The sequence below is a fragment of the Saccoglossus kowalevskii genome, chromosome 8 (assembly GCF_978046115.1).
Source record: "Saccoglossus kowalevskii chromosome 8, keSacKowa6.1, whole genome shotgun sequence".
In the NCBI taxonomy this organism is placed as follows: Eukaryota; Metazoa; Hemichordata; class Enteropneusta; family Harrimaniidae; genus Saccoglossus; species Saccoglossus kowalevskii.
Window position 1 is genome coordinate 31,883,574 of NC_140648.1, and position 19,300 is coordinate 31,902,873.

General features: G+C 34.7%; 1 long non-coding RNA gene across 1 annotated transcript; it reads right to left on the reverse strand.

Annotated features, from left to right (window-relative positions):
- Window positions 1–16,424: 16,424 nt before the first annotated feature.
- On the reverse strand, window positions 16,425–18,146 carry LOC102803902 (uncharacterized). The gene is made up of 2 exons (XR_438071.3): window positions 17,910–18,146; window positions 16,425–17,582 (listed from the first exon to the last, which is right to left on the reverse strand). It is a non-coding gene; the product is annotated as an uncharacterized LOC102803902 (long non-coding RNA).
- Window positions 18,147–19,300: the final 1,154 nt, after the last annotated feature.

Sequence of the window (19,300 nt, forward strand, 5' to 3'; positions counted from 1 at the left end):
CCTTAGTAATGTAACAAACAAGTGCCCGAAATCGATGGTCATTTACCATTATAGTAGAAAACGACGCCATCTTGGAAATAGTGTGTTGCATAGTGTTTGATTTTACCCACGATGCATTGCGGTCCGATTATAGTTTTAGGTTGTATGCAGCGTATGTTTCATTTCAAGAAAAACAAATTCGGGTGTATTTTTGTTAGTGTTTTATTGTATTTACATAAAACATAAAAGCACATAGACTGAACAGTCAGAAAACTGTTTACAACAATTTAACTGTTTTGATGAGAAACACAAGCATGGATTATGCGAAGCACGTCAGTGTATGGAAAGAATGCACTGATGTTTTTTGTACAGTTTATGGCACACACAGTCTGCTTGAATACGTTTATATATATACGATCATGGCATACAGAAAGAATGTCGTTCTTGCACAAAAATTTAAAATACAAGTTTGTCTACGAAACGACCAAGATAATGTATGACTGAGAGTGCTTTTTTGCAATTTAGGACAACACACTGATTTAGTCATTTTATTACTACCAGTATCACCTGGCCGAAGCGAAACGGCCACGTGTGGTCAGTCATAATTGGTGTTCACAGTGTAATTAGTGTAATATAATAATATTATGAATGTTTCCACGATAAGCAGTGCGTGCAATGTTATATTCAGACTGGCGCTCGAACTGTGCGGTTTGTAGTGTAGTTTCATGCATAATCACTGCAAACCAAAACCCAAATCGTAGAAATGCAGGTGAATCACCAATGAAACAAATTTACAGGAAATCCTCAACCCGTACTACGAAGTATAGTATAGTATATTTTATTTTGGAATCACACAGTGAATACACAAATTGTTAACTGAACACAACACAACACAAGCACATACATATTAGACTAGTTTAAAATCGTGGTAAAATATACCTATTATTGCCACAAACCACACATTATATCTATAGGGCAAAACCACAACACCTTACATACCTGAAAATGGGAAAAAAATAACTTCAACTTCGAAAATTTTACAGACCCGTCAAGTGTCTCCCAAACCCGTTGGTAAGTTTCTACTATTTCAAAATCAGTGAAAATAGTGGTAACACGTCAAGTGTTGATACCCATTGGAGAAAGGCTACAGCACACCCCCGACGAATTAAAGTTTTCTGGGTACAGAGTAAAAGAATTCAGTAAAAATAGTACATAATAAGTAGTAAAACAGGGAGGCCAATTCAAAAAGTTCTGACTTATGGCGCAGTGGCGGCACAGGAAGGGGGGGGGTATTGGGGGGCATCCAAAATCACGCTGAAATTCTTTTTATCAGCAAAATTTGTCCGTTAAAATGCATGAAATAGCGTTTCAGAGGTCTAGATTTCAAAATTCGTAAAGCAGGCATTCCCCAGACCCATAATAAGATAGTTAGGTCGCGCCTTAGGCGCGAGGTTGGTGAGCCCCCCCCCCCCCTCCATGCAATTTTTTTGTCGTCACAGACGTTTTACAGCGAGCGCAAGATAATTACATACACATCTAGTTTACTGATCGGGGATCCCAATAATACTAGCATAGTGAACCCACTCTTGGAGCTGTGATTGAGTAATATATTAGATGCCCACTTGGACAAGAAACGTTGTAGCTCATATGTCGTTATTAGTCTCGCTAAGAAGACCATTAAACAATTGTATTACTGCATGATATGAGCTAGATCGAGGTGATGGAATAGCATTGGTTAGCACGATCTGCACAGACAGTGATCCTGCAGACACAATGGTGATGTTTTGACCATGGCGAAATGGATCAGTTCCAGAAGCATTCATGTTGATATTTCATAATTTTTTTTAGAAAGACAGTTTATGTTTCTAGCTATAACCCAAGTTGAACGGACAGTGGAATCACATATACGAAGAAACTTAATAGATACCCTATATATATACTAAAATCAAAATCAGACTGTTTCCAAGTTAAGGTAACATAAATTCATGAGATTCCTTTTTTTGACACTTTATTACTATATACATCCAATACACGCGTATATGCGTCAAATAACTAAATAACACCCCTTTCACGCGTTTTTTTTTTTTTTTTACTTCAGCTTGCGTACCATATTTTTTTCAGAGAACCCCCCCCCCCGGAACCAAACAAGCAATAATAAGTGATGATCATTTAATAAGTTGATCAAATGAGTGCAGGAGTGACTATGAATATCAAACAGCAATCCGTGAAAGGTTAATCCTGACAGGAAGCTATTACAAAAGACACAGGTCGAATAGGTTAAATCTATATATATATTCATAGCAACATATCAAAAATGCCTTTGACCTTTTGTATCACTGAGCGTTGCTTTCCCAGCGTGACTCACTTCGTCATCATGCGTAAAATTAACATTACATCTTGGAGTACAGTATCAATCAGGTGCACATTCTACAAGATAACATCAAATATCATTCAGATACCTAAGCTTTTAAACTTTCATTTCGTAAAAAATAATTAGACTAAGATTGAATCGCATTTGTAGCAGCAGCAGAAAACAGACACCATTTGTAAAATAACATGAAGATTTAATTAAATGTTCTATCATGGATTGAAGAACAAACACACAGAGTCCCAACGTAACTATGCACATTGATATTCTCTGTAAACTTTCATGATTCTTAGTCAACCATTAAAATGGTGGTGGTGATTTAAAACAACAATAATGAATCCAACCATCCGAGATCAATATTTATTCGCTTTGCAGCCAGGAAAAAATCGTCGACACATCAGATGTTAGCAAGGGCCAATCGCGATAGAAATGAAGCACACTATCAGAATGACTGGATTATATATATAGAACGGCAATGTCCATCATAATACACACTAGGCGTGATACAGAAAAAAACCACATTTAATTTTCTTTCAACTTCCATATTATAATTTCATATTATATGGTAATTCGTTATTAATACTTTCTGTATTATCAATTGATTCAGAAGTTGTAAATTTCTATGATTATAATTAGTACAAGTTGTGAGGTATTTGGCACAAATTGTGACAGCTGCAACACTTATTTCTACAGTGCTAAAAACTTTGATGAATTAAATTTATTCATTGCAAGTCAAAATGTGTTTAATCTATATAATTATTCTTTGGAAACAAAAGGCAGAACACGTCAAAGGGGTGGTTGATTAAAATCATAATTTGATTGATGTTGAGGTACATTATGCTGACATATTGTGGGTAAATGTTAATAATGGTGGGAATAAGTCGCTTGAATGGTACCGCAGTTCATGAGGTGTCAGATTTATTGACAAGGTTAGATGACAAAAAAGCAGCTATGATCAAATAAGTGCTAAACTCCTTGTACATGCCGCGGAGAATATCTCTAAGCCCCTATATCACATTGTCAATCTTTCGTTCTTTTCAGTCTCCAAATGCTCTTAAAATAGCAAAGATTACCCTTATCTTTAAAAAGACTCCTTTTGACCCTGGTAATGATAGACCTGCCCCAACAAAGTTAATTTTTCGCGAAAATAATCAACAAACAATTACCTGTTTATCTGAATAAATTCAATGTATTTTATTCCAAACAGTACGGCTTTAGAGTAAAACTGAGCACAACATTCTCTTTTATGGTTCTAGCACAAAATGTATTAAATGAAATTGATAAAGGGAATGCAGTTCTTTGAATTGTTTTTAGATTTTAGAAAAGCGTTTGACACAGGCAATCATTCAAAATGTGGTGTTCCCCAAAGCTCCGTACTTGGTCCTACTTTTTTCTTTATGTTAACGAGATCGCATTAGCATTTACGTATTCAGAAATAGTGTTACCCTACATTATGTTAATGTAAGTTAAACTGAATATATTTTATTTAACTATAAAAATACAAAAAGTAACGACTTTTGAAAGTTTGACAATTAAAAAAGATAATTATTAGTGAGTGAGAGAGTACTACACATTTTGGTGTGCTACAGGTCCGCAATTTGAATTGGAAAAAAAAACATATTATTCATGTGATGAGCAAAATAAGTGTCAAAGCAGATATCATTTATAAATTAGGAAAATTTGTTCCAAGATTAATTTTATTATTAGTGTAATTCATTTATTTTGCAACATATTTCATATATGCTGTAAACCTGGAGGAACCTGCAAAACTCATTTACATTCAATACAAACTAAAAAGAATTGAATTGGTTCACCTCATTTCCACATACATGTCCATTGTTCAATAGCTGTAATATACTTGACATATACAAACATTACCAGATACAATTATCCCTTCTCGTCTTTGAGAGCCTTCATGGACATTTTGCTAATTCTATTTCACTTTCAGCTTGTATCCAAAACTTATGGTAGATTTCAAACTAAAGTACCGTAGTAATGCAAGCCAACATTCCATTACAAATACTGGCACTACCAAGCTCTGGAACCAGCTACCGCTATGTATTTTATATTATTATTATTTATATATACAGATTTAGATTAATGAAATTTATTTATTTCTGGAAGCATTGATTAGATTATCTCACAGCTATTTATGATTCCTATTTTACTTGATTCTTTGTTTTGGAAATTACAAATGTACATTTTTCGGTATAATAAATAGTTAATTGATTTGATTGATAGGCATGGAATTGATGACCAAAGAAACCTTAATATCTGAAGTACATTATAATATAGCGTGGTGTATAGTGGTAATAACATTAATAAGTACACACCCATAAATTAAATAAATTTCATGACTTCACATAATCATATTCTTTCATTTTCCTGAACAAGTTCTTTAAGTTTTGAGGTCGATTTACATGTAAATTTGAGCCACGTCTACGTGAATATTGAGAGTCAATGAATTAACGCGTTATGAGGATACCTCAAAGTATGCACAAAGACAGTACAGAGGAATTATCGACTGACGCGCAGTGGGGGTCAATGCGATGGCGTACTGCCTGAGTGCATACTTTGAGGTATCCTCGTACTAACCTTATCAGTATTTATCTTTTCCTTCCAAGGATACATCATGGGAATGCCGAAATCCAAAATGTTTGGAAATGAATCAGCGAACTTCTTGTGTAGAGTCTGGTCAAACCATATTGGCAGCCATGTTATTATTAGAGGACGCTTACGCGCGTAATCATTCCATATTTGGAATTCCTATTTCCTTATATGGTAGGGTGAAAATACCCGTAAAATACTGTGAAATTACGGCACGCTGTAACTTATGACGTTACGGTGACAGATGTATAATAATAGCTGATATTTCACTAAATACTGTAGGCAATGTCTAAATGCCAACAGGAATTACGTTGACAGGCTTTTTACTTATTCAGTTACAATAAGCATCACCTAGAGTTATGAATTCGTTGTCTACTGTTATATGAATCGTCCAACCCTATTTCAAATTAATTTGTTTTATTGTGCAGAGAAGTTTTATTGTGTTATTTTCCCTTGGTTAAGAATTAAAGAATAAATATGTTATCTTTGATGAATATTTACCACGAGTTCAACTGTCATGTACATCCGTACATCCGTACTATTTATCACCCTTGACATGTATACAATGGATCCATAGTGTGCAATAGGGTGCAGTGTATCTCTCGTGAAAATATGGCGCCAAAATACACACTTTGATATCTCCCGCGCTCTGCAATAGTATGCTTTGATCAATCATCAAATAACGAAAACATTATTTATGTTATATGAAATTTCAGATCTACTTCTGGAAGCTGTCTGTCTCTATTCTCCACTTTTTACGTCATTAAATTCATAACAGATGGACATTTAGTGTTTTCTGCTATAATTCGGATATAATTGGATATTCGATATTTGTGCATTTCATATCATGTTTTTCCTACAAGACTGCTTTGTATGCCACTTCTGAATTGAAAATAAACAGCGTTGTTCGCAAACTGGTGTGTTTATTTCAACCTGGCAAATAGTCTGAAACCTTATACTAAACTGATCATATTCCTTTCAGCTGGCTAGACGTGTGAGATGAAATACAGTGTTTTCTTACATAGCCTTCTGGTGCAGAACCTTCATTAACCAAGTCAAGCGCCTAATCATTTCAAAGCATATGCAATGTATAGACAACTACTTTCAATTGTTGTTGATTTGATGTTCGTGTTATGCATGGTACAAGAACATGTGAGGTGAAGTGGCATGTGCTCCAGTGATTAAATACAATCTTAAAGATGGGGAGGCAGTCTTGAAATTGCCATGTGTTTCAACAATTACATTAGCAATATATCTGAATATCTCACGGAAGTCAACCCATCTCAACTTGATTTCGAAAAGTTGACAAATTTTGTTACATCTGAAGTTCTCAATTCTGATACTTTTACCATTCCCCAAATCACACAAGAATTTTTCTGAACGCTTTACATGACTTAGATCCTGGAAAATCTATAGGACCAGATGGTTTGTCTTCCTAGATACTCAGGATTGCTGCACCCTCAATTGCTGATGGTGTATCAATCTAAGTATTACTACTAAAGGATTTCCAAACCAATGGAAAAGGGTAGAATCAGCCCTATTTTCAAGAGTGGCCCCTGTAATGTAAAGTCTAATTACAGACCTATCAGCATTTTATGTGAACATTCTAAAATACTGGAGTAACATGTACACAACCAATTGTATAATTTCTTAACTAACTATAACCTGTTACATTTGGCTCAATCAGGTTTCAGGAAGTTTCGCTCATGTGTGACCGTCCTTGCTAAGATGGCATCCAAATGGGCTACCAATATGGACAAGGGTGACCTGGCAGGATTGCTCCTTCTTGACTTATGCAAGACCTTTGACATGATCAATCATGATCTTTTATTACACAGATTATCTTTGTATAGATTAAGTGACCAATCACTACAGTGGTTCAAATCCTATTTAACGGACATGTCACAATATGTTAAATTTAAATTTAAATCTGAGTCTCTTCCTTCACCACGGGTGTGCCACAAGGATCAATACTAGGCCCATCGCTGTTTATAATTTCAGAAATTTAGATGGATGACTGTGATGGATAGGGTTGATTACCGGCGTTCTATTATGGTCTATAAACTATTAAATAATCTTGCTCCAACTTATATGAGACAAATGTTTAAATTGGTCAGAGAATTCAGCACTAGGACTACCAGAAATTCAGACAGTTCCAAGTTATACTTGGCTCCTGGTAAAATTATTAAAGTATATTCAGATAGCTTCCAAATTCTTGGCTGCTGAATTTTGGAATAAAATACCTCTATCAATTCGTGATAGCGACTCAATTGGAGTTTTTAAAAGTACCTATATTAAATGGTTCATGTCAAAAATTGAGTTATGTTATATTTCTGTACTTCTTTATTTAAAAATGTATTACTAATTTCTGTATATAGTACTAATTTTTTAGGACCATGTGTGCGATAAGCCTATGGCGTAACATGTGCTTTATCTTTCTTAAATAAAGTTTATTATTATTATTATTAATATTATTATTATTAAATATAAATGTAATAAAATGTTTGAATAAAAAAAGTATTCGCAGCATCTACATTGCATATTATGTATTTCTTCAATCAAAATTTGATGATTTTAGCATGTTTGAGAATCATGTCAAATATAATTATTATTCTGTGTATATCAATGTTTTATCTAAAACGTTTTGCTATTATACGAATTAGTCATAAAAGCACACAAAAAAAAATTGAAAAATTCAATTGCAAAATGCAATGTAATTTTGCAGAATACACAACTTGTCATGCGATATGGGTCTTATTCAACAGATTCATAATTTGTCCAGTCAGCAATAATAGCGTTATTAACCAATATCCAGGCATTGTGGGAACTTTGTGCAACAATTGTATCCTCGGGGGCGGTGCTACGTCACAAGGCGTTCCACGTTGCTACGACGCGCACCACTGTACATGCATTTCTATGGGCTCTGTGCGCGCTGCTGTGGAACGCCGGTCGAGCCGGTGAAAATTCGAGAAAACAACACCAACTCAACTTTGAAGTAATCCCGAACAACCAAATTTATATATGTTACACACGTAGGGCTAATCTTGTTATACTGTTCAGAGGAGTCTCAACAGTCATCCCGAAGTACGGTTTTCTGCGAGTTTTGGGCCTTTGTTTTCACCGCCGCGGGTTGCCAGGCGGTGAATATGCCCGGATGTCCGCGCCCGAGGATTCAGATAGTGCATTACAATATTAAATGAAGAAAAAACATAGTTTTGAAAAATAGAATACATGTGTAGCATCAATATATTATACTTTTTTGAGTATTTAAGCATTTGTAATGTAAATCATTTGTCAAATCTATTTTTAAACTAGCTTTTCCCCTAAATCACAGTTGTCTTGCAAATATACAATATATGTATACAAACTATATATATCAAAATCGAAATATATATATTTGATGCGTGGCAATTGGTTTCAATAATGGGAAGTTATTTTGAAATGTAATGTAGGCAAATCTATATGCATATAAGTGTTTATGTGAATTATCCAGTTCAAGATAAATAAATAATGATAAATTCTAGATATTATAACACTGAACTGTTTAAAATAATACAGTTTTTTGATCACATATTACGATTAGGGAGTTGGTTTCTGCTTTATTGAGATTATCTGTTATATTTTTTAAATGATATCAAAACAGAGACATTGTTTGAAACGCCTTTTTTTTAATAGTTCTTAAGGCAATGATTTCCAAATATTACCTATTATATGTCATACTGTAAATTTCTATTTATGCTTAGGTGTTACGTTTAAATAACTCTGCATAATCATTGTTAAATTAATTTACTTTAAGTGGAATGTTAATAATCAACTAAAAACACAGATTGGGGTGAAATTACAAGGGCAACAGAAATGCTTCCAAGATATATTTTTGTTGGCTTGCCTTGAGAATTTCACCAACCATGCTGCTTGCAGCGATTACTTGGCAGTGATGGGGGGGGGGGGTAAGTAGTGGCCAACTGGTGAATAAGCCAGGCAGATACCAGTGAAGGACCACTGACCATATTTCTAATACAAATGTTAAGTCTTTCAGCATCATTTCAAAGCTTTTAAAGTTTAAGTTTAAATAGTTGAAACTGGAAACTACACTAACATGTAGATTTGTGCATGTAGTCTAATCATGATAGAAATACTTTCCTAATTGGATGGCTGAGGACGAGCAAGTTTGGATACCCTGTAGCCATAAATATCCGATGTATAAAAGGAACATGTGTGATTGCATGATATAGATACATACTTTGATCACTCATCAAATAACGAAAAAAATATTATTGGTATAGGGAATTTCTGATCTATTTTTCTATTATTCGTTTTACGTCATTGCATCGTTACTGTTCAATAATAATGAACAATTAGTTTTTCTGCTAGAATTCAGATATAATTGGATATTCGATATTTGTTCAATTCATATTCACGTGTTTTATCCTGCGAGACTGCTTTGTATTCCTCTTCTGAATTGAACAAACAAGAGCTTTTTACTAACGGATGTGTTTATTTCAATCCGGCAAATAGTCTGAAACCTTATACCAAACTGATCATATCGCTTCCAGCTGACTAGACTTGTGAGATGAAATACAGTGTTTTCTTACATAGCCTTCTGGTGCAGAACCTTCATTAACCAAGTCAAGCGCCTAATCATTTCAAAGCATATGCAATGTATACAAAACTACATTCAATTGTTGTTGATTCGAAATACGTGTTGTGAATGGTATAAGATCATGTAAGGAAAAGTGGCCTGTGTTCTAGCGATTAAATTTACATGTGGTGAAAAGTCTGAATATGTGGGATGTTTTTTGCAGTATCTAGCTTGCATAGTATATTCTTGTTCAATCACACATTCATTTTCAGCTTATTGAATGCTTTTAGCAGTATTCAGAATACATTTTTATCGAAAATGTTCTGCTATTATAAGAATTATTCATAAAAAAACACAATCTTATTTCTGAAACATACAATTGCACGATGCAATGTAATTTGATCTGAAAAAAAATAATCTTACCATCCGATTTGTATCTTATTCAACAAATTATTCATAAATTGTCCAGCCAGAAGTAATAGCGTTATTAGTCAATATCCATTGCATTGTGTGAACTTTGTGTAACAATTATATTTAGCTAATGCATTGCAATATTGAGTCAAGGAAATAAGCATTGTTCTAGCAAATGAATAAATTGCAATAAATTCAAGATATTGAAACACAGAACTGTTACACTAATCAAGTCTTAATATCATACATTACGATTAGGACGTTGGTTTCTGCTTTATTGAGATTATAATCTATATTTTATTAAATGCTTTGTTTGATACGCCTAGTTATTTTGAATAGCTACTTAATGACTACTAAATATTATCTATTATATGCCATAGTGTGAATATGGTTGGTTTCTATTCATGCTTATGAGTTATGTATAAATAACCCTGCATAATCATTCTTAAACAAATACACTGTAAGATGAACGACAATAATCCACTGATTATATATATATATATATACTGATTGTGGTTAGCTATGAAAGCAACACAACTACTGACCGGATATTGTTGTTGGCTTAACTTGCGAACTTTACCAAAACATGTTCCTTGCAGCGAGTATGTGACAATGTCCGACTGGTGAATAGACCAGGCAGATAACAGTGAAGTACCACGGACCACGTTTCTAATACAGTGAATCATTAAATATTTCAGTATCATTGCTCCCTGAGCTTTTAAAGTTTTCAATGAAAGCTTAATAGTTTTACTAGCAACTGCATTAACCTGGAGATTTGTGCATGAAGCCTAATCATTATAAATGAAACACTTTACTAATTTGTTAGCAAAAGGCAACAAAATAATGTGGATACCTTTTATAAATGTATAAGAAAAAGATGCATGATATGGATTTCAAAATTTTTGATCAATTCTACAAATATTGTTTGCTTGTCTAGTCTAAATGTATTTGCGTGTCATCTCCTGGTGACCATGGCTAGTCATGCGAGATAGAGGGTGAACTGCCAACTCGTTTGCTGTAGCTGCATGATGACTACTCTGAAGAAGTCGATTACAGAGACAAAGACAAAGTTCAAAGAGCCATCGCCACAATCCAAATAGGTTTCAGGTAGCACAAGCTGTCATGACCGGAGCGATGGCAGATGGATGATTCCTACAGGCAAACAGGAATTCATAGTCAGAGCCAAAGAATTGCTAGTGTCAAATGAATGATAGAGAACTGCTGACGAACAGTCAGTCATGGAGCAAGACATCAACAGCTATGATCGGTACATTGGCTATTCACTTACAATCCACACTATTCTGGAGTTGAGGATCAACAAGTGTAAGTATGCCAATATGACCCGTTCAGACTATTTGCTAGTCTTGCCCTTGTGAAACAAAATCCCTGGATCAGAATAACAATATGGCTCACTTCATCATAATAATTTAATTTTTATTACAACTCAATTTACAGTCATCAATAATACACATTTATATTTCATTTATTTTGTAAACACGACCATCATCAATACTTACATATCGTTGTCCTCGTTACATTATGTCAGTCCACAGTCTGAATTGCAGTACACAATACAGATCAAATACCATTTTCAACATATAAGTTTCAAATTTTGCAACATAATCCCTGATGCTACATCATTTTTTCAGTGTACACACAAATGGTGTAATGCAAGATCGAGTGAGTCAACACTAGTGACAAGTAGAACTGGGCGTTGTTTGCAAGTCCTATCTTCGTTGATTGCCAATGCTAACAAACATCAATGTTGAGATGTAACTTTAGTCAACACCATGGAATCAATTAATAACCAATCTTTAAATCAGTGAACTTGAGATATTTTCCAAGTATATTATTGGTTTTAAGTAACTGCTCTATTTCATTGCGCATCATTGTCCTGAAATGACTTACATGTTTGTGTCACAGACATTTTTGTATATTATGTAATACCTATTTACATTTCGGTGTTCATCTTTTACATCTTGGAAAACATTTATACATTCAATTCGCCGAAAACGATTGCGAGCACAGATCTATAATGACAGAGAAGATTAAGATTTAAAAAAAATGTACCACTAAATACCTTAATTTGCTGAAAATGTCATTTATTTGATTTTTAGTGTAAAATCAAATCAAACACTTTTCGTAAATCTGACTGTGGTGAAACTGGCAATGATTAAATTTGACAACGGGTATCATGCGTACTTTGTTTTGCAATTTCTTCTCATCAAACAACTAAAGATTAATGATATGTATGCCCTACAGGTTCATGACATGACGCATTATGTCTGTTTAACCCAATCATTCAATGCCAAAGTCGCTCAACAGCTATGCACGGTAAAACTATCATTACACCTTGTTGTCAAAACAACTCAATTTCGCCTTCAATGGTAAATTCTGTTATTTTAAAACAATCCTGAGAGACTTTGTAGCTATAAGATTTTCATTAAAAAGTCTCAATTTTATTACAGCTTTTGCACTCCACTCTTGACAAGGTCTTGTTCATATTGAGGAACGTTCATATTTTGGAATCGCTCAGCCAACTCGACATGGTCCTACATGCATATATATGCATGTGTTTTTTTAATTCAACCAACCAGTTATTGATAAACTCAGTACCACCTAAGTTAGTTTGTTTAATACGTTGCAGACATATTCCTGAAATCTTATTAAAATGCATACATGTCCGTATTCAGTGAACGTTCTGTTTGATTTAGTATATGTGAACATGGGGTACCATTATTGAAATCGTCTATTTGAATATCAAGTATTTGGGTCGTTACCTTATCGCATTAAATGTCGTAGACTGACTAGCGATTTTTAGCCATTTGCATGAATGAATAACTCGAATCACGCCACGAATACAACTCGAGAACACCCACTATGCCGTTGATTACAATGCCTCCCAGGCTAAACCCGGTGAAATATTAGACGTTTAATATAATCCAAGGACATGCAGAGAACAAGGTAGTTAAGAATGTGGGTGCAGATTGTCAAGATATAATGTTATAAAAACCTATCACGATTTCTATCTGCGCCAAGATGTTAGATACGTTATAAAACATTATAGAGTATCATCTGAAGGTCTTGATACAATAGTGTTTCTAACTGATAAATAAATGATGAAGTATCATGTTATACAACATATTATGTTATATATAATAATATAACTGTATCTCAGCTTATTAAATTGCGGTTGTTTTTCGTGATTAATGTCTAAGAATCACAAACGTTTTTGTCCAAAATCATAAATCGTACAATGGCCAGAGAACGTTTTATTAAATTGTGTGCTAACTGATTCAAATGATGTTTTTTATGAAAATAAAAACTGTGTCCAGATAATTTTGTATACGCCGTCGATTTTTACACTGTTTACTCTTTTGTAGGTTTTTATTTGTAATGTTTTACTTAAAATACATCACAAAATTCAGACAACTGAGGAGAAATAAAAGGTGATGGGGATTTAAATCCACCTTCAATTGAATTTCTTGTTTAAAATAAACGAAGATATGTTCTTATTTACATTATCGCCCTCTTTGTCTCAGTATTGAAATATACATTTTTAAACGGCCATCAGATCTATTGATTTAATTTGTTAATTAAAGGTTATGTATATAAAACTATGTGGAGACATTGCTCATGCAGATGGATACTTTTTTTCAGCCCGAATTAATTATGTAAAACACATGCAGCTATGTAAATAAAATCATAAAGTGAAAGATTTCTATTTCCGGTCCGTTTTGTTTCACTGACAATAGCGTAGACGTGTAGAAACAGCTGACTGGAATTATACGAATACAAGACAATAAAATATAAATATCTGCCCAGAGCCATGAGTGGCTTCTATGATAGTAGCAAAATATTTCACTTAACTTGATGTTGTATTGTACACAATCAATATGAAATGACAATAGAGTGGTCAATACTATGAAAGGTCAACATTACATTAGAGAATCGTCTGATTCCAGGTAGCGCTTGCCATCAAAACTACACGAATAAAATAGTACGTTTTAAAATATTTAACCACCTTCCTATAATTTTAACCAAATTAGGAACAATTGTTCAAAACACATAACAACAATCACAAAATATAGCCCTTATTTTTTTGAGCATGCTTTAAATATTTTACCACTTTGTCGTTCCATTACTTTACTGATGGACCTTTGTACAAATACTGGTGATTAACTTTTTAGAACCAATTTTCCTAGACACGTCTCAAGGAAAAATGGATAAACGCAGTTAAAACCCATTGTATTGCAATTATAATTATTTTGAGCTACAGCGCTCCACCATTTAATATGATATGACTAAATCGAGTTTCGAAAAAAAAGCTTTTTACTTTGATGGTAAATTATATAACGGAATAGTCTTTCACGGAAATCACAAAAGAACTAAAATAAAAACGTTGAGATTGTGGATGGAAACTGAGAAATTAACTTTAAAATATATACATATTTCAAGTAAGTTAGACAATACAGAAGGGCTTGTTTTCACGTGCATGTCATTCAGGTATGTTTGTCTACGTGATTAAGAAGTACTCTTCAGAATGAAATGTGTGAACAAATCATAGAAGGCTATCAACTTTTAATATTTCATATTTTCTTTTAAATAACAATTATGTATACACATTTTACGTTTTTATCTTGTTCAGAAATTGTTTTCTCATTTTTACAACATATGGCACAGCAACAAGAACATTGTATGAACGTTTGGTATGTGGCATCCTGTGTTTACATTGATGAACGGTGGCGCGTGTCTAGACTTTTGTTTTTCCATGTTTTTGAAACGAAGTTGATCACATCGCATTTTCTTGTTTCAACAACATAACGTTTGATGTTTTGTGAAACTATACGTTCGCCCTCTACGACAAGAAATATTTGTGTGTGTACATCGACCTCTGAAGGTCTGACACCGCACACTCGTTTGTGTGTTTCTATCCAAAATAAAAATATTAAAAAATTAAAAAAACTGAATCTTTATCTGCAATTTATGCTTGTAATCAGGTTTTCAATAGTAAAACAAATGTTGTCCAGTCGAAACCCACAACATGTCCACTGCAATGACCGCTGTATATAAACAATGACGATGAAAAATGAAGTAATTGAAAGACGGTTTCTCATATCCCGAAGGTCGGAATTTCCGAGGCCCATCGGTGTTGTCAATAAAAACAAATACCTCAACATACGTTCGATGTACTAGTAACTAGCGTCAGCAGTCACACGTCGCGTTTCAGGGAAAAACGCAAAGAAACAAGACCATGTAGATGACAGCTATTGATTGATGACTTTGTCATAGGAATCCACAAATCACATTAGCACAAACGACCATGGTTTGTTACAAGATCCGGATTCATGATTTTGTTTTTGGCAATTTCCTTTGGGACATTTATGATTTGTATCGAATTATTTCTAGTACACAGAACTCAACATCGGTCAAGTGCAATCGTACCTGTGTTTACACGAACCATTTAATTGTCGGTGCTTCTAAATTTGTTTACTTTAGTTTAATTTTTTAACGAGATTGCAACTGGTCCGTACAATGTGACTGTTGTCCTATTAACTGATTTCCCGTTTCAGCCAACGTCAAAACATTTTTGGATTTACTATAGTCAACTCTTTAAAATTGTATACTATTGAAGCGAACATTCCCTGCCTGTCACCACAGAGGGCGTGGCGCATAAGCTTGTCGGGTGGTCCGGTACTGTATTTGCGTTATTCGTATGGATGTTACTGTATACTAGTAGATTCAGGTCCAGAAAAAAAATTACGAGACGAGCGAGGTACCCATATCTGCCTTCTGGCTACAAACATCTGCACTCTGCGTTAACGGTCAACACCCTCGCTGTATAGCTCAGCTTGGGACTGAACCCTTACTATCAAAGCGCTTTTAAGTCTCGCCGAACATCGTGCAAGTGTTACTGTAGAAGTTACGTTGGTGTTTATTCGACTAAATGATTGAAATCGATATATATATGATATTTATGTAATCAAATGTTGATGTGAGTGCGCCAACTACGTCCTGACAAATGCGCCGTGACCTTTGACTATAAGCGAGAGCGCACAACCTAAACCATCACCCGGATCGATTTCTACCTCCCCGAGTGGTACAACGAATCCCGTCCACCAACTCCAAGACAGGCCAAACCCCTCTCTTTGCGAGGCGATCCAAAAAACAGCCAAGCCCCCGTCTTTAAACTATAGTATATATGAGGTCAACTTAAATGGCATTCATGTATCTCTATGCCCTGACGTTGGTGGCACTATAACTACAGATATGGTACTTTTATTATGCAGTTAGTTACCCAATGTTTGGATATACGTGAACTTTCGAAAAGATTAAGATGTCCTCCGCGCGTAATACCAAATTCATTCGTTATAACCATGAAATGAAATTACCAACAGGGTGGTAAAAATGTGGAAAGCTTTATCTGAACTGATCACGTGTGCACACGTTTCATATCAAGAAACAGGTCATGACATCTAGTGAGAGCAAATTATTAGCGTTTATTATATTCAACAAACAATACTACTAGAACTAAACAATAGACAATGTACAATACTGCTAGAACAAAACAATAGACAATGTACAATAGTATTGGAACAAAGCAATGATCAAAATATAATAATGTAAGATACTTTATTTTAGCTGGAATTATTTTTTGCTGAAAACACCTTTTGGGTGTTTTGTGTTTTGATTTGATTTGAAGAGTTGAATGTAAAACATAGGGAAATATATATTCGTTGGACTTTATTTTCACTGAATCATCCGTTCAGCAGAAATAGCGAAATAAATTCCAAGCGAAAATAAAGTATCTTACAGTGGTTTCGAGATAAAACAATAGTACCGGGACAAAACAAAGAATACAATACAATAGTTTTGAAATTAAACAATAGTAACTATAAGATAATCAAGTTAACAATGGAGATAAGAACAAACGGGAAGATATCATTACATAGAAGTATGGCATGAAAAACAAAAAATAGTAAACTTGTATGCAGGATCTATCACAATGGAATTACTGGTATTTTGACATTTAGTCAGTTTTAAATGGACTTCTCCGTCACAATATGTCTCCAAGTAGATTGCGTTTGTTGTTTTCGACACAATGGGCTAAGGTAAACATGTACACCGTCCCTGACGTCACTGTCTGGCGTCAAGACAACAGTAACATGACACATGTTGAAGAATTTAAATAAAATTGTGGACAAATATTGAAAGAATTACATATAATATTTTGAGGATTGTTTGTCTCAAAACAAAAACAGTAGTATTACAATATTTTGAAGAAAAGTTGACATTACTAGAGCCAGTTCTGTAGTATTGTGTGATTATGATGTGGCGCGGTTAAAATGAACTAAATTCCGTATATAGAAATAACGATAATCACTGCTTCACGTGACATCATTGCTATTGTTATATGATGCTAAACTAGTCTACAAGCTGTACACGCTGCGTCTTGGCGTCTTTACGACAGTTTACTGTATTCATCTACGAGGATATTTTCAGTTCTTGTCGCTGAAGACATTTGTTTACAGCACTCTTCCCTAACGCCATATTACTTATTTGATCGGATTTTCTTTGTTTCGTCTTCTTTATTCTTGTCAAGATCAGCTGGCACCATTGTAGTAGTGGAAGTAGTGCCTAAAATTGTCAAAAACATGAAATTATACATTGAAATTGAAATAAAATGAGCTGGGTGTGGCTAATTGTGTTTCTTAGACATACACAGCGACATTTTTTTTAAATTACAAAGACGTGTTCGACATATTGGTGTAAACAATCCAACACTGGGCCAAATTGCGTCACGGTGAATGTCAAGTACTACAAAGATGTCCGAAATGTGAGATCGACTGGAAAGCTCGATTATAATTACCTACCAGTAATAAGAAAATATGTCAGGCGGAGTAATTTGATCGAGAATAAAATGTTGCTTTTTTTTCTATTTGAAATCATTTGCAACACACTTACCAGTTGTGGTTTCTGTCTTGGAGTCCATTATCAGTCTTCTTTGCGCTGCTTCTTCGGGCTAATTCTGCAACGTGTTTCTTCTTGTCACCAATGAAAACGATAAAAAAATGGGACAGCTGCAAGACAAATTTGAACGGCGTATGTGCGGGTTGGACACTCCTATCGCACTGATATTTTCCACTGCGTTGTGCAGAGAGCTACACTATATGTTTACCCATTATTGCCATACCAACACAGAATATTCATGCACCTTATTGGCTAACTGGTTATCATGTGATGACATCGTGCCTTCATTATAATAAGTCAGTATGATATCATCATTATTTTTAAATGTTTGGGAAAAAACACTCTACTCGAGTTTACTCAATAATTCTCAGAAAAATGACACGTTAAAGAGACGGGCGAATGGCGAGTTGCTCCCCTGGTCTGAATTATAGTACCTACTATTTGTGCTCAATCATCCATCCACCCTGTAGTGAGACGAGTATTTGTTTGCGAAAAAATCATGTCATTGTTTATTCTACATAAACATTGTTTATAAATAAATTAATTAATTAATGCCGGAACGACTTACTAGTTCACTAATCGAAAACTGGCTAGGCCGGGTTCATCCGTGCTCTAAAATAATGACTGGGGCTGGGGTGATCAGGTGCAGTCAACGGAGCTGTTTGTGAAAAAAATTGTTCGAAAGGGATTTTTAGCGGGCAGGCAAAATAAAACACATCTTCAGTGGGAGGGCATTAAAACTAGAGTTTCTTAGAGGGGAATTCCAGTAGGAGAAGATTTTTATTCAGAGGGCAGGCAAGTTCCATTTTTATAGATTGAGCGGGTAAGGGTAAATGCTGTTATTTTCCGCGGGCATCAACAACCAAATTGCCAAGGGGGGCGTGTTTAGACTGGCCAAAGGGGAGTAGTCCAATGGCGCAAACTGCATGATAATATCCGCCCGAGGCAGACTTGCCGTTCCATTTGTGGCACTTAGCACATGATCAATTTGACTGAACGCCACCACCGATGACAATCTTCGCAAACAATGCCTGTATTTTGCAGTCCAGTGCACATTAGTTTTGTGGAGAGGGCAATCTAATGAAATTAATCCTTCCTGGGTTTTCCTATATCATATGCATACCCTTTTTAGCAAGGTTGTTACTGGCGTCACGGTTCGTATATGAAAAATAAGAAGCGCTTATTGCGGGAGGGGTTATACGCACTTCTGTTGTAACAATTAATTAAAATAATTTAATACATATCACCATTGAATTCGCCTGCTATAAAAAAACACGTAATGTAATGTAATTCACATGAGTTTAAGGATTAGAGCTGGTGACCAATCGAGACTTTAACTTCTTCTCTGGGAAATGATAGGGAGAAGATAGCAGAAACTGTTGAGA